The sequence below is a fragment of the Triturus cristatus genome, chromosome 12 (assembly GCF_964204655.1).
Source record: "Triturus cristatus chromosome 12, aTriCri1.1, whole genome shotgun sequence".
Lineage (NCBI taxonomy): Eukaryota > Metazoa > Chordata > Amphibia > Caudata > Salamandridae > Triturus > Triturus cristatus.
In genome coordinates, this window is record NC_140595.1 from 267,830,144 (window position 1) to 267,842,604 (window position 12,461).

The 12,461-nt window shown below is 46.8% G+C and overlaps 1 long non-coding RNA gene across 1 annotated transcript in view; it reads right to left on the reverse strand.

Moving 5' to 3' along the window:
- Positions 1-331: 331 nt before the first annotated feature.
- LOC146775831 (uncharacterized) overlaps positions 332-12,461 on the reverse strand; it is a 52,119-nt gene continuing 39,989 nt past the window's right edge. The window contains exon 3 of the long non-coding RNA XR_014972411.1: positions 332-808. This is a non-coding gene — a long non-coding RNA (uncharacterized LOC146775831). The remainder of the gene's footprint in view (positions 809-12,461) is intronic.

Genomic DNA, 12,461 nt, shown 5'->3' on the forward strand with positions numbered 1-12,461 from the left:
TTACTACCACGGACAGAGTGATTTCGCAGTCACACGCACACATACACATCACACGCTGGTGGGGCCCATAACACCAACATTCATTCTAATCAACCTATCCGTACCTTTTTTTATTCAGAAGGGGATAAAACATTTGGTTCCGAACTACACTGCTTTCCCCTGATGGGAACTCAACCAATACCACTTAAAAGAGTGCCTCTACTCCTCTTCCCATCAAGGAGAAACAAATCTTGGTCAAATGAATCATTTAGTTGGAATTGGTTTAATGACTCCTTAATTCTCCGTATCAATCAATAATACATTTCGATGAAAGAACAACGCGACACATGAATTCAATTAATATTTCTTTATCTAAATCAAATGTTATGCTGACGGAGAGGACGGTGACTACAGAACATCAGGATACTGGAAATGATGAAGTGCGTTCAGAACGACCCTCTCTAGTCAACTATTATTTATACTAAAATTTACATTCAAAATGTTGCAATCGTCATTTTCAGAGCTTCTTATTGGACAATCAAAGTACATCCTAATTCCTCAGGAAACATTCGATGTTGTTCCCAGGTGTTAAAAGTTCCAAAACGAATGTATGGGAACGTCGACAATCCATAGTTTAGGTTGCAACAATTTCTGTTGAAGGGTTGGCCTTTCGCCCGGGACAACCTTGATGGGCACAGCGATGACAGTTCACCGGCAGGTCACAGCTGCTGAAGTTTGCGCAAGCGCATTGCTCCTTTCCCTTCATTGATTTACTTCGCAAAGGTCATATTCAGTCGGCGGCCATTTTATAGCAGGCCCAAATGGTCAACTTAAGCAAAGAAACACAAAAACGTCATTAATACGTTGAAATGATTAAACAGTGTTATTTCCCTTGCTAATACCCATATGTGTGTACATTTATCTAGCCATATGCAACGTTAAAGACCATTAGTACTTATTTAAGTAAAATTCACGATAATATCACATAAGCAACGTTTATCCTATTAATATGCATACAAACTTAATTTACATGTAAATTTAGCCATGCAAAGCAATCCCACGTATATTCTTTCGATTAATAAGGTTGGTTAGTTATCCATACAACACTCTGTTAATTATTATAATTCATTATTAGTCATTTTAATACAACATATATAAATGGATTGGGTATATAAAAAGAAAACATTTTACCCGCTCCATCACATGCACCCCTTACTTAGATATAGGTTCACTATATCTGTCCATATCACTGCACATATAAACAGTCAACCCGATAGCAGGCCCTATCAATCCTGAAGGCGGGTGCTGGGTTTTATGTGAGAGGGTGCCCATGCATGAGCAGAGCCCCTCTGCAGCCTTCGGAACCTCTATTCCGGGGTTGTTTGTGATGCAGCCATACCATATATACTTAAGTGCATTATAACCTCGCGGTAACTGCTAACTTTAAAACGGCTGCATGGAAACATGTTGTGTTTGGTGTCAAACACCGTGGAATCATACCTCCACACCAGTAACTGGTGTGCAAGGTATGATTCCACCCTACTAGAGGGAGAAATATGACAGCACCGGTACACCTGGTACCAGCTTTACAAACCCTGGCATCAAACAATGGATGCTGGCAGCCACAGACACAAGTCTACCCTCCTGCTGCTGGATGAAACTCTGGCAGGGGACGGCTGGACAATAGGTTTCCTGTCACAGGGAGGTGTGACCACCTCCCAGACAAGCTTTAGAGTATTGGGGCTGGGTGGGTGCACTCAGAGTGCTTTGATGTCTGCACTGGGGGCACATTTGGTGTCCCTGTGCATAGTTTAGCTCAAGCCGGTTGCAGGGGCTATCAGCCCCTGCTGTGGCGCGAAACTGGACAAAGTACATGGGCGTAGCCACCACTCTGTCCTGACCCTCCCATAGGTGGGTCCCCAGAGTTTGTCCCACCCCTTCCTTGGGTATAAAGTAGGAACCCCTGGCTACAGGACTTTAGATTTACCTGGAGGGAAACTCTGCTACAGAAACCAAGTACTTCAACTATCTACACAACGTTGGATGACCGAAGAATCTCCCTTGGAGTAAAGGAGTTACTCCCCTGCAAGGCAGGCACCTAAAACGCATCTGACCGGTATGCATCTACGCAGCTCCTGAAGGACTCTGAAGATTTTGCAACACAGGAGGTGGGTTCCTAAGCTTCCCCTTCAGCAAACCTGAGACCCTCAGCCCTCATGGAGACCATGCAACCCAAACCCCTGGACACCGTGCACATTTGCAACAGCATATGCTTTTTGGTGATCCCTGAGGCTGTGCTTTGGGCTACTTGTTGTCCAGACCCCGAGCAGTGATTTCACCGAAGATTACCAGCCCACGGAACACTAGTGGAGTGTAGGCCAGTATTTAGTGATTCCTCTCGAGGTCCCTTCGCGATCCCCGGTTCGTCGACCTGTGGGTCCCTGAGGAGGGAACTGTAACTTTAAGTGGGCTTACCTGGTTGCTCCAGACGTGCCCTGACTCTCCATCGCTTGGGGAGTCCCCAGGACCTTGCTGGTCCACACCAAAGCATCTTTTCTCTGACCACGTGGGTTGCAGTTGCCAAGGCTTGTTGGTCTCCAATCCAGACACTGACCTCCCAGCACTCAACATCCTTCGTGGGACAGCTCGACCTGCAGACTTTGGTCATCGTCGACATCTCCTGGTCTCCGTGGCTGCAGAGTCAAGCTTCACCTCATCGCACCTGAAACACCCAACATTGGTGGGCATTCGTCTATCGTGCCCCTGGTCACCCTGAAGTGACCCAGACTCTGTCCCCTCTGCTTTCAGGTTCTTCTCAGCTCCGATCCAGGCTTGGATCACATCAGACACTTCTCCTCTTCCCGGCAGCAGCACTTTGCAGCATCACGCCATTGAAAACAACGATGAATCCCGACACCATTTGACACCTATGCACCCGGCTTCCCTGGGTTAGGTAACATGAGTACTCCGGTGCTCACATGGGTGGTGGCCTTAGAACCTTCTAAGTTTGAAAGGGTTTGCTCAAAGTAGTCTCCTAAGTGTCCTTAATCTTTAAAATTCCAACCGCGACTTTCCCATAGGATTGTACGGAGCTCGCGGCTGTGTTCTCACACTGCACGCGTCCCCCGTGGGTCCCCTGTGTCACTACCTTGGGTGGTTCCTCTGGGTCCCAACGATTATACATGCACTAGGCACTGTGTCTAGTCAAGTCCTGGTTCTTATACCACTTTCTTAATATATGGTTTGGTCTCCCCTTGGAGGCCACTGTGTATTGTGCTATTTACTATCGTTCTAGTGCTTTACGAGATTAGAGAACAAGATACACAATATTAAAGAGGTTAGAAGAGAGTTTTTAGTAATAAATATATATATTTTATATATATACTTTGTGTGGTTCTCCTTTCATTTGGTCATTCAGGAGGTTATAATCTGGTAAACCAAGCTGCTTTACATTCCTTCGAGACTTAGCCTGAAGGCTGCTCTCCATAGCTACCACTAGTATAGCTTTCAATAAAGGTTGTCTTAAACCTAATCATCAATAAGGGTCATTTGGACTGGTGCAAGGTGCCCACTATAACTAGTGGACAGCATATACCAGGCCAACTTATCACAATGAGATTTTCCTCGGAGACTTTAATCTGCACTGGAATTACCTTAATGAACCTCAGACCCTTAAAGACTTCCTTTCTGACCAATCACTTACTCAAGCCTGAACATTACCAACTCACATGAAAGGCGCCACACTGGATTGCATCATTGCTAAGGCAACGGCAGTCAGGCTTAACTCAATAGATCCATGCGACTGGTCTGACCACCACCCTATTACCTTTCTATTGCCTGGCACAAAGAAGACAAGGCCAGCGCAACCTGTGAAACCAAAACTCTGGCTCAGGGACACAAAGAGCCTAGATCTCAAGAAGCTAGCTGCACGCTGCGAGAATGACATCCCCCCCCCCCAATCTCTTAAAGGTCAACGACCTTACAGAACACTGTAACTCGACTATGTCTGACATAATTGATGATCTCGCCCTGCTAAAGCTTAAAAATATCCAGAGTTAAAGACAAAAACCCTTGGTTCAACGGATCCCTCATCAATGAAAGGAGAACCCTCCAACTAACAGAAAGAACCTGGAGACAGCACCCCTCAGCCTCCCAACTAAAACTTCTCCGACAGACTAGAAATGCTTACAACAGGAACATCCTCAAATCAAACAAGCATTTGCAATGCAATAGGTCTCGCATTTACGTGAGTTTAAGTTATTGGCATTGTAAATAACAATGCCTTTTATTTTATTTTTTTAAACGGAAACAAAAATAAAAGGCATTGTCATTTGCAATGTCAATAGCTCAAACTCACGTAAATGCGAGACCTATTGCATTGCAAATGCTTGTTTTTTTTGCATGCTGCGTCCTACCAGCAACCACGGCTTGGTGCGAGACACTCTCTACATTTTTTCGGGACAAGATTTTAAAGATACAAGGCAGCTTCTCTGCCCCGCCTGTCTCTACGGGGCCCTTGATTCCCTGTGTCTCCTCTCTCATTACTGCCTACCATTCATTCCATGTCTTATTTCTCCCCGGTGGATCTGGCGGGTACCTTGAGAATTCTTCAGGGTCTGAAGTCCGGTTCTCCGGACGATCCTTGCTCAGCAAGACTTCTGGCTTCGGTGGCAGAAACAGTCAATGAGGAAGTTAACTGCATCATTAATCTATCCTTGCAGGAGGGTAGGGTCCCTAACTGTTGGAAGCAGGCCAAAATCCTCCCCCTTCTGAAGAAATCGACTCTCGATCCTTCAGCGCCGGGAAACTACAGACCTATTTCTCTTCTCCCCAGCATGTCTAAAGTCTGTGAGAAGATAGTGAACAGACAGCTGTCTGAGTATGTCGAGAGTGCGGATCTTCTTCATCCTGCCCAATCGGGTTTCCGGCCTTCCTTCAGTACGGAAGGTGCTCTTCTGGAAATCTCTGAAGCCGTTCGGGACTGTCTAGACGCCGGCGGGAAGGCTGCCCTTGTGCTGCTCGACCTGTCGGCAGCCTTTGATACTGTCCCCCACTCTCTGTTGCTTGACAGACTCTCGGAGATTGGTGTGTCGGGCGCTGTTTGGGGCTGGATCAAATCTTTTCTAGATGGCCGCTACCAACAAGTCTGGATACCCCCGGCGGCTTCATCACCTCTTCTCGTTGACACGGGTGTTCCCCAGGGTTCCTCCCTTAGCCCCCTCCTATTTAATATCTATCTCACTCCTCTGGTCTTTTTAGCAGAGAGGCTGGGAGCTAAGGTCATTGCATATGCCGACGATACGCAACTTTTGTTCACTTGGGACAAACAGGGGTCATCGGTGGCCCATGTGCAGAGGTGTCTTTCCTCGGTCTTCAAATGGATGGCGTCAGCACATTTAAAATGCAATGAGGATAAATCCGAGGTCTTGATGTTTGGTGACTTCCCCTCTGGATTTAGAGAGTCTATCTGGCCGCCTGAGTTCCCACCGCCGGTTTCAAACAGCAAGACCGTTAAGAACCTGGGCATTTATTTTGACAGTAACCTTTCCTTTTCTAGCCAGGTTACTCGATTGACAGGCTGCTGTTTCGGTCTTCTCAAAATTTTGAGGAAATTTCTTCCGTTGCTCCCTCAAGCGGCTAGGGAATCGGTGGTGCGTGCACTTATCTTGTCCCGCTTGGATTATGCTAATGCCCTCTATGCTGGGCTCCCAGCTTTTGTACTCAATAAGCTTCAAGTTACCCAGAATGCGGCTGTCCGCATGTTGGGGGGGCTGGGTCCCAGGCAGAGTGATCATGACTACCGCCGTTCCCTCCATTGGCTTCCGGTCAGGGCCCGGATAGCTTTCAAATCTCTTACCCTTGCTCATCGCGCCCTGCATAGACGGGGGCCGGGATACCTTCAGAAACGGTTCTCGTTCTACGTGCCGGGGCGACACCTGAGGTCTTCCTCTCTCAGGCTCATGAAGGTACCTCGCTTCCAGCGCCATAGACTAGGTAGCGCTTCCCTGGTTGTGTATGCTGCCCGCGCCTGGAATGCCCTCCCCCTTTCTCTCCGATTGGTTGAAGACTCTGGGGTTTTTAAGAAACTTCTAAAAACGTACCTCTTCTCGTAGGGTTGAGCTTTAATTCTGTCCTCCTTGAACCGCGCCGGGACACTCTTCGAGTATCTGTGCGCGTAATAAAAGTAAATAACATAACAAAATAACATATAGCATAAAGTCAACCCGAAGGAGCGCTTTAGACGAGCACCAGTTATACAACACAAAGACACATAAAAAATGTTTTTCAAGGCAGAGGGAGATTAAGTGATTCGCCCAGGAACGCCAACGCCGAGACTCAATCCTGGCTCCCCAGTTCTAAAGTGACAGCTCTGGCCATAACGCCACACCCTCTGAATCTCCCCAAGATTACTTTAATTTGCATTTATTTTTTATTTAAGGCGTGTGCGTTATATCTTATAAGCAGTTACATATAAGTGAAAGGCTACCAAAATATTTAGACTACTTTGTTTTTAGCTTCGACTGTGACCACGCCCACCCAGTCACTAACCCGAACAAAATGTTATTAGGAACACAGTTCCCATACTTTTTTATGCATTTTGACCGCTGATTAAACGTGAAACTCGTTTTCACTTATATACCAACTAAATGTCACAGCAAATGTCTTTTAAGCGTTCGCTTTGCGAACACACACACTGAACAACCAACACTTCCTATTTCTGGACTCGATACTACAGCAGGTTCAGGCATGCGCACTTCGGAATCAAACTGACGGAAAGGTAGAAGCGCAAGGAAATGAAAGAAGGGCAAAACCATAAACCAAGTGAACGTCAAATAACAGGATGACGCGTTTGCTGGCGTATCTCCCGGGTGCATATGGCAGCAATTTCGAATTCACAAAGCTAATAAAAAACAAGTTTAAAGAGGGTTCAAATCGATTTTATAAAGTCATTGTTTTGCTTAATGTCGCCAGAAATTATAGAAGGTATATGTGTGCTAGTGTTCTTGTTTGGCGAGGATAGACATTACGAATATAGTGTATTATTTTATAGCTTCGGAACAATAATACTTTTCATGAACTTTAATTGTACCGTTCAGTATTTTTCTGCTTTCTATGCCTCTTGTTCGGAGGTCATGTGGAACGTCAAAAGAACACTCGGTTGACCCAGATGGGTGCCCAAATTTCCGCACTACGGGAAGCATGTCTCTGGGAAACGTCAGACATGCTAGTCTCATTTCTATTTCGCATATTTAGGTCACTTGCCTGTGAAACCTTCCTTGTACATTTAGGGCCAGGAATCTGCAAAGGCGGCAGCCATCTTGAAAGATTTGTATTCATTTATTTATCCTATTTAATTGCATTTTTATATAGCGCAGACTTTACCCAAATGTGTCAGAAATCTTCACAATAGAACCCAGTACGTTACATGAGAAGAATGTCACATATTTACACGATATGATACATTCACGCCGGTAATGTGATAATTCTAATATTCACAATTAAAAAATTAACTTAATTGCAACTGAAATAGTTAGGATGAGAATTGTATTATACAACAAGCATGATCGAGAACAGGTATCGCAAAACCCGGTCTCCAGTCTACTGCTAACATAGATCCAGTGAAAGCCCGGCGAGCCCGAGGATCTCATTTTTGCCGAGGCGTAGAGCTTTATGTAACATGGTCCGGCGTTTATGAAAACCCGCAGGTGGGCGCAATCTTCCAATGGAATATTAAATTGAAATAAAGAAAGCGTTTAAAAAACATGTTTAGCTGCAGCGGCTAGGGTTGAAAGAACATGGATGTTTTGCGCATTGTTTTATTGATCACAACGTAGGTATGTAATAAAAGTTTTGGTTACACTGAGATATAAAAATGCTTTAATGAACATGTCGGTAATTTGTGAGCTGCAATGAATGGATGCTTCCATATAATGGGAATATGTCCTACAGAAAAGGAGTAAATGAGAACATGTTTCAAAAGCATAGAATTGTACGTTTCTGGTGGTCACCTCCCCACCACATTTTTAAAAACGTGATATCATTTTTTTCCCTGAAACAGGCAAAACGAGGACCAGAGAAAAATACAGCGTAGTCTACACAGATCACCAGCGGCTGGAGCTCGAGGAGTTCCTTTCGAACAGATACATCACCATCAGGAGGAAGTCGGAGCTGGCCGCACGTTTGGGGCTCTCGGACCGACAGGTCGGTATACATGGGAATACTGGCGGGCAAGCCTCGGCACTTCCCATGCTTCAGACGTGGGAAGCAGGCGGGGAGGCAGGCCGCAGCTTGGTGCTACTGCAACCCAAGTGGAAGTAACACACGGGTGACGGGACGGGCTCATTTGCTCAATCTGTGTAGGAATGAGGGTCAGAGGGCGAAGAATTGGGCAAGATAAATAACAAGCACGCGAAAAGTAAAAGTGATCGCGATCACGCGAAAAGAAACAAGCCCGGCGGAGCGTGGCGCGCGCGCGCGCTTGGGGGCGGGGGAGCGGAGCCTTTGAAGTGCTCCCAAAAGGCGGATTGCAAGGTGGCACGATGCGCGTGATTGTGCGCGTGCTAGCAATGCAATCTGCTTTTTGGGAGCACTTTCCAGCCCGCTCTCTATAGTCTCGCTTTGCGATCGCTTACACGATAGCAAGGCGAGACCTAAAAAAGAGTTATTTAGATCGGAACTGGAAAACACTAAGAACAGACCTCGTAAGCTCTTTGAAATGGTCAAACGCAAATCTAACAATCTGGCTAAAACTTCCCAAAAACCTCAAAATCCCTAATAACCTGTGAGGAGTTCTCCTTTTTTACAGCCAAAATTACCTCCCTAGGAAAACAACTTGATTCCGCCACCATTATCTGACCCCTTCCTGCGGGGTCCCATCTCTCCTCTCTTCTCCCCCAGACAACACCCAAGAACCAAGCGCACTGGTCCAACTTCAAGTTATATGACGACCATTCCATCTAAAAAATTCTATCCTCCCTAAATCCGAATAACCACTTTAATAACCCATTCCCCTCCAACTACCTGGCCGCGACCTCCCAATTTATCATTTGCATTTGGACTACAACACTTCCCTGCTATAAGGATTCATACCTGACTCGCTATAAGGATTCATACCTGACTCTCTAAAAGCCGGTCAAGTCATCCCCATCTTAAAAAAATCCAACTTGAATTTTCTGCTCCAGACAATTTCAGACCAATATCCAATATCCCACTTCTAGCGAAAGCTCTGGAGAAATGTGTGCAAGTTCAACTGAGCTAACATATCACCAACTTTATTCTGCTAGACAAATTCCAATCCGGGTTCAGGCCTGGGCACAGCACGTTAACTACTACTCTCCATATTGTGGATGATGCTCGCCAAGCCCTTGACCAAGGCAAAACATGTCTCCTAATTCAGCTGGATTTATTCTCGGCATTCGACACAGTCAACCACGAGAAACTATTTGAATACCGCAAAATTCAGGATGGGAGTAAGGGGAACCGTTCTCAAATGGTTTAGATCTACCTTATATATAGACACATGGGTAACCTTTCAGTCACTCCTATGGCAGGCCTTAACAATCCTGAAGGCAGAGTGCTTGGTAACATGTGAGATGGTGCTCTAGCATGAGCTGAGCCTGTCTGCAGCTTTCGGAACCATGTCCTTATAGCTGTTCTATGATATCGCCTACCATATACTCTTAAAGTGCCTTATAATCCTCGCGGTTATGGTAACTATGGTTTGGCTTTATCAAAACATGTCGTGTAAGGTGTCTAACACTTTGGAATACTACCCCCACACCATTTCTGGCGATGAGGATAGTATTCCCCCCTTCTAGAGGGAGAAGACATGTTGAAGACCTACTACCCGGTTAAAGTTAACCAGAACCCCAGCATCACAAAATGGATGCTGCTGCCACAGACACAAGTCTGACCTCCTGCTGCTGGGAGTCCTTCAAGCGAGGGAGGCTTGGACAATAGGTTTCCTGCCTTGGGAGGTGCTAGCACCACTCTAGACAGGACTTAGTGTATTGGGGCTGGGAGGGATGAAAGAAACGAGACACTGCCTGGGGCACACAAGGTGTCCCATGCATAGTCCGGTTCAAACCGGTGCTGGGGCACTCCAGCCCCAGTCCTGGCGCGAAACTGGACAAAGGGAAGGGGGTGTAACCACCCCCCTCCCTGGTCCCACCCATAGGAGGGACCTGGCAGGTAACCCAGCCCCCCAGATTAGTATAAGAGTGGGAGCTGAGTCCCTAGGACTTTGGATTATCCTAAAAAATCTGAAACTTGAACAGAAACTCTGGACCTTCGACTACGGAAGAAGACTGAAGAATCTCCCTTGTGGCCAAGGAGTGGCCACCCTGTGCAAACAGGCACCATCAAGCGACCTGCCGCTTTGGCTAAAGTTCTATGAGGAACCGACTGCAGAGTCCGACCAGCGCCTTGACTTCCAGACTTCTCCGACCCTGATCCACATCCTGAGATCCGTGGAGGCGACGAGAGACGTGGGACCGGCTACCTGGGAAAATTGGCTACTTGCTTCCAGCGCAACTTCTGAGGTACCCTCGAAGTTGTCCTCTGGGGATTGAGAAGCCCCAACCCCGAGCACCATCTGCACCGAAGATCAGCCCTCCACGAGTTCTGCATGGGGCCCTTCTGCATTTTCCTGCTCGACGCGTCTGTCCGGTTGCTGGCCTGTTGGCTAGTAGCCTTTGTGACAACGAACCCTTAACTTTCCACCGCTGGTTTGGCTCCTCCAGACTGGCCCTTGCTTCCCTGTGAAAGAGAAGCACCTTAGGCCTTCCTGGTCTGCAACGGAAGCGAATCCTTCATCCTGCGTGGGTTGCGCTTGCCAAGGCTTGTTGGGTCCGAATTCGACATCAACGCCGCCGACAGCAAGAGCCCTCGTGGGACAGCTCGCCTCCTGGTTCTGGTCGTCCTCGACGCCTCCTGGTACCCGTGGCTGCTGCGACAAGCTTCACCTCTTCACCTGCATCTTCACAACATCGCCTGGTTCCTTCCTGGTTCCTTCCCGGCTCCTGGCTGGTGACCTAGACTGTGTCCTATCTGCTTGCAGGTACCCTCCTTCTTGATTCCAATCTTGGGATGCACCGGACACTCTTCACTGACTGCCTGTCAGCATCTTTTCTTCAGGCATCCATAGGAGTCGACGACGAAACCAGACGCAAGTTCACACCTATGCACCCGCAGCGCGTGGGCTAGGTAAACTGAGTACTCCGGTGCTCACAAGAGTATTGACTATCCTAGGGTCTAGTTTCCAAGTCTCTAACTCCTAGCTCCTTCCGAAGTGTCCTAAATCTCTTTATTTCTAAACATTACTATTTCAATCGACTTTACGCATTACGCGTGAGTGTTTCCACTCTGCACCTGTATCCCGTGGGCCTCCCACTGCCTAGTAACTGGTAGTATAGTGTAGCCCCAGCGATTCCCTAGGCCTAGGCCTAACCTGTGTTCGTGAGAGTGGTTCTTATACCACTTACTTAGTATATGGTTTGCGTGGCCCCTAGGGCCTAACTGTATTACTTACCTGTGTGACTTATGTATGCTTAAATAAGACTATGAGATTCGAGGTAAGTACAACACAAAGAGTGCTGAGGGTATTTTGACTAGAATAAATACATTCTATTTTTATATATATCTGTTGTGGTGTCCTTTCATTTAGTATTCAAGGGATTGCAAATGGTATAACAGCTGGCTTCACATGCCACACAGAGTTTAGCCTAAGACTGCTCTTGTCCATGCTACCACTAGGATAGCTGGTCTATAAGGTTGACTTTACAACCAATCACCATAAGGGTTGTTTGGACTGATACAAGGTGTACACTAGAATTAGTGACATCATATATCAGGCCAACTTCTCACACAGGTCGGTACTTAATGAGGAAATCGAAGTCGGAAAAGAATAGCGACCACCTCAGCTGGCGTGGTGTGAGGGCCTTAGCAGATTTCAGAAACAATAGGTTGCGATGGTCAGTGTAGATTTCGACCGTGTGTAAGGCTCCCAAGAGGTAGTGCCTCCACTCTTCACAGGCCCTTTTTATAGCCAGTAATTCTTTATCCGTGGTGGAATAGTTCATCTCACTCGGGGAGATTTTCCTAGAATAGTAGGCCACCGGATGGATCTGTCCTGTGTCAGGATGTCTTTGTGACAAAACGCCCCCTATGGCATATTGTGATGCGTCCGTTTCAACTATAAATGGCAAGTTCGGGTTGGGATGACGCAAAATGGGTGCCTGGGTAAATCGGGATTTCAACTCTTGAAAGGCATTATCCGCCTCTTGGTCCCAGGAAAAAGAGGTGTTTTTTCTTAGTAGTCGTGAGATAGGGTGTATGATTCTGGAAAAGTCTTTGATGAAACGCCTGTAGTAATTTGTAAACCCGAGGAAGCTCTGTACTGCCTTGACGTGCTGGGGCGCTTTCCATTGTGTGATGGCTTCGACCTTGCCCATGTCCATTTGGAATCCGTGTGAATTAATAAT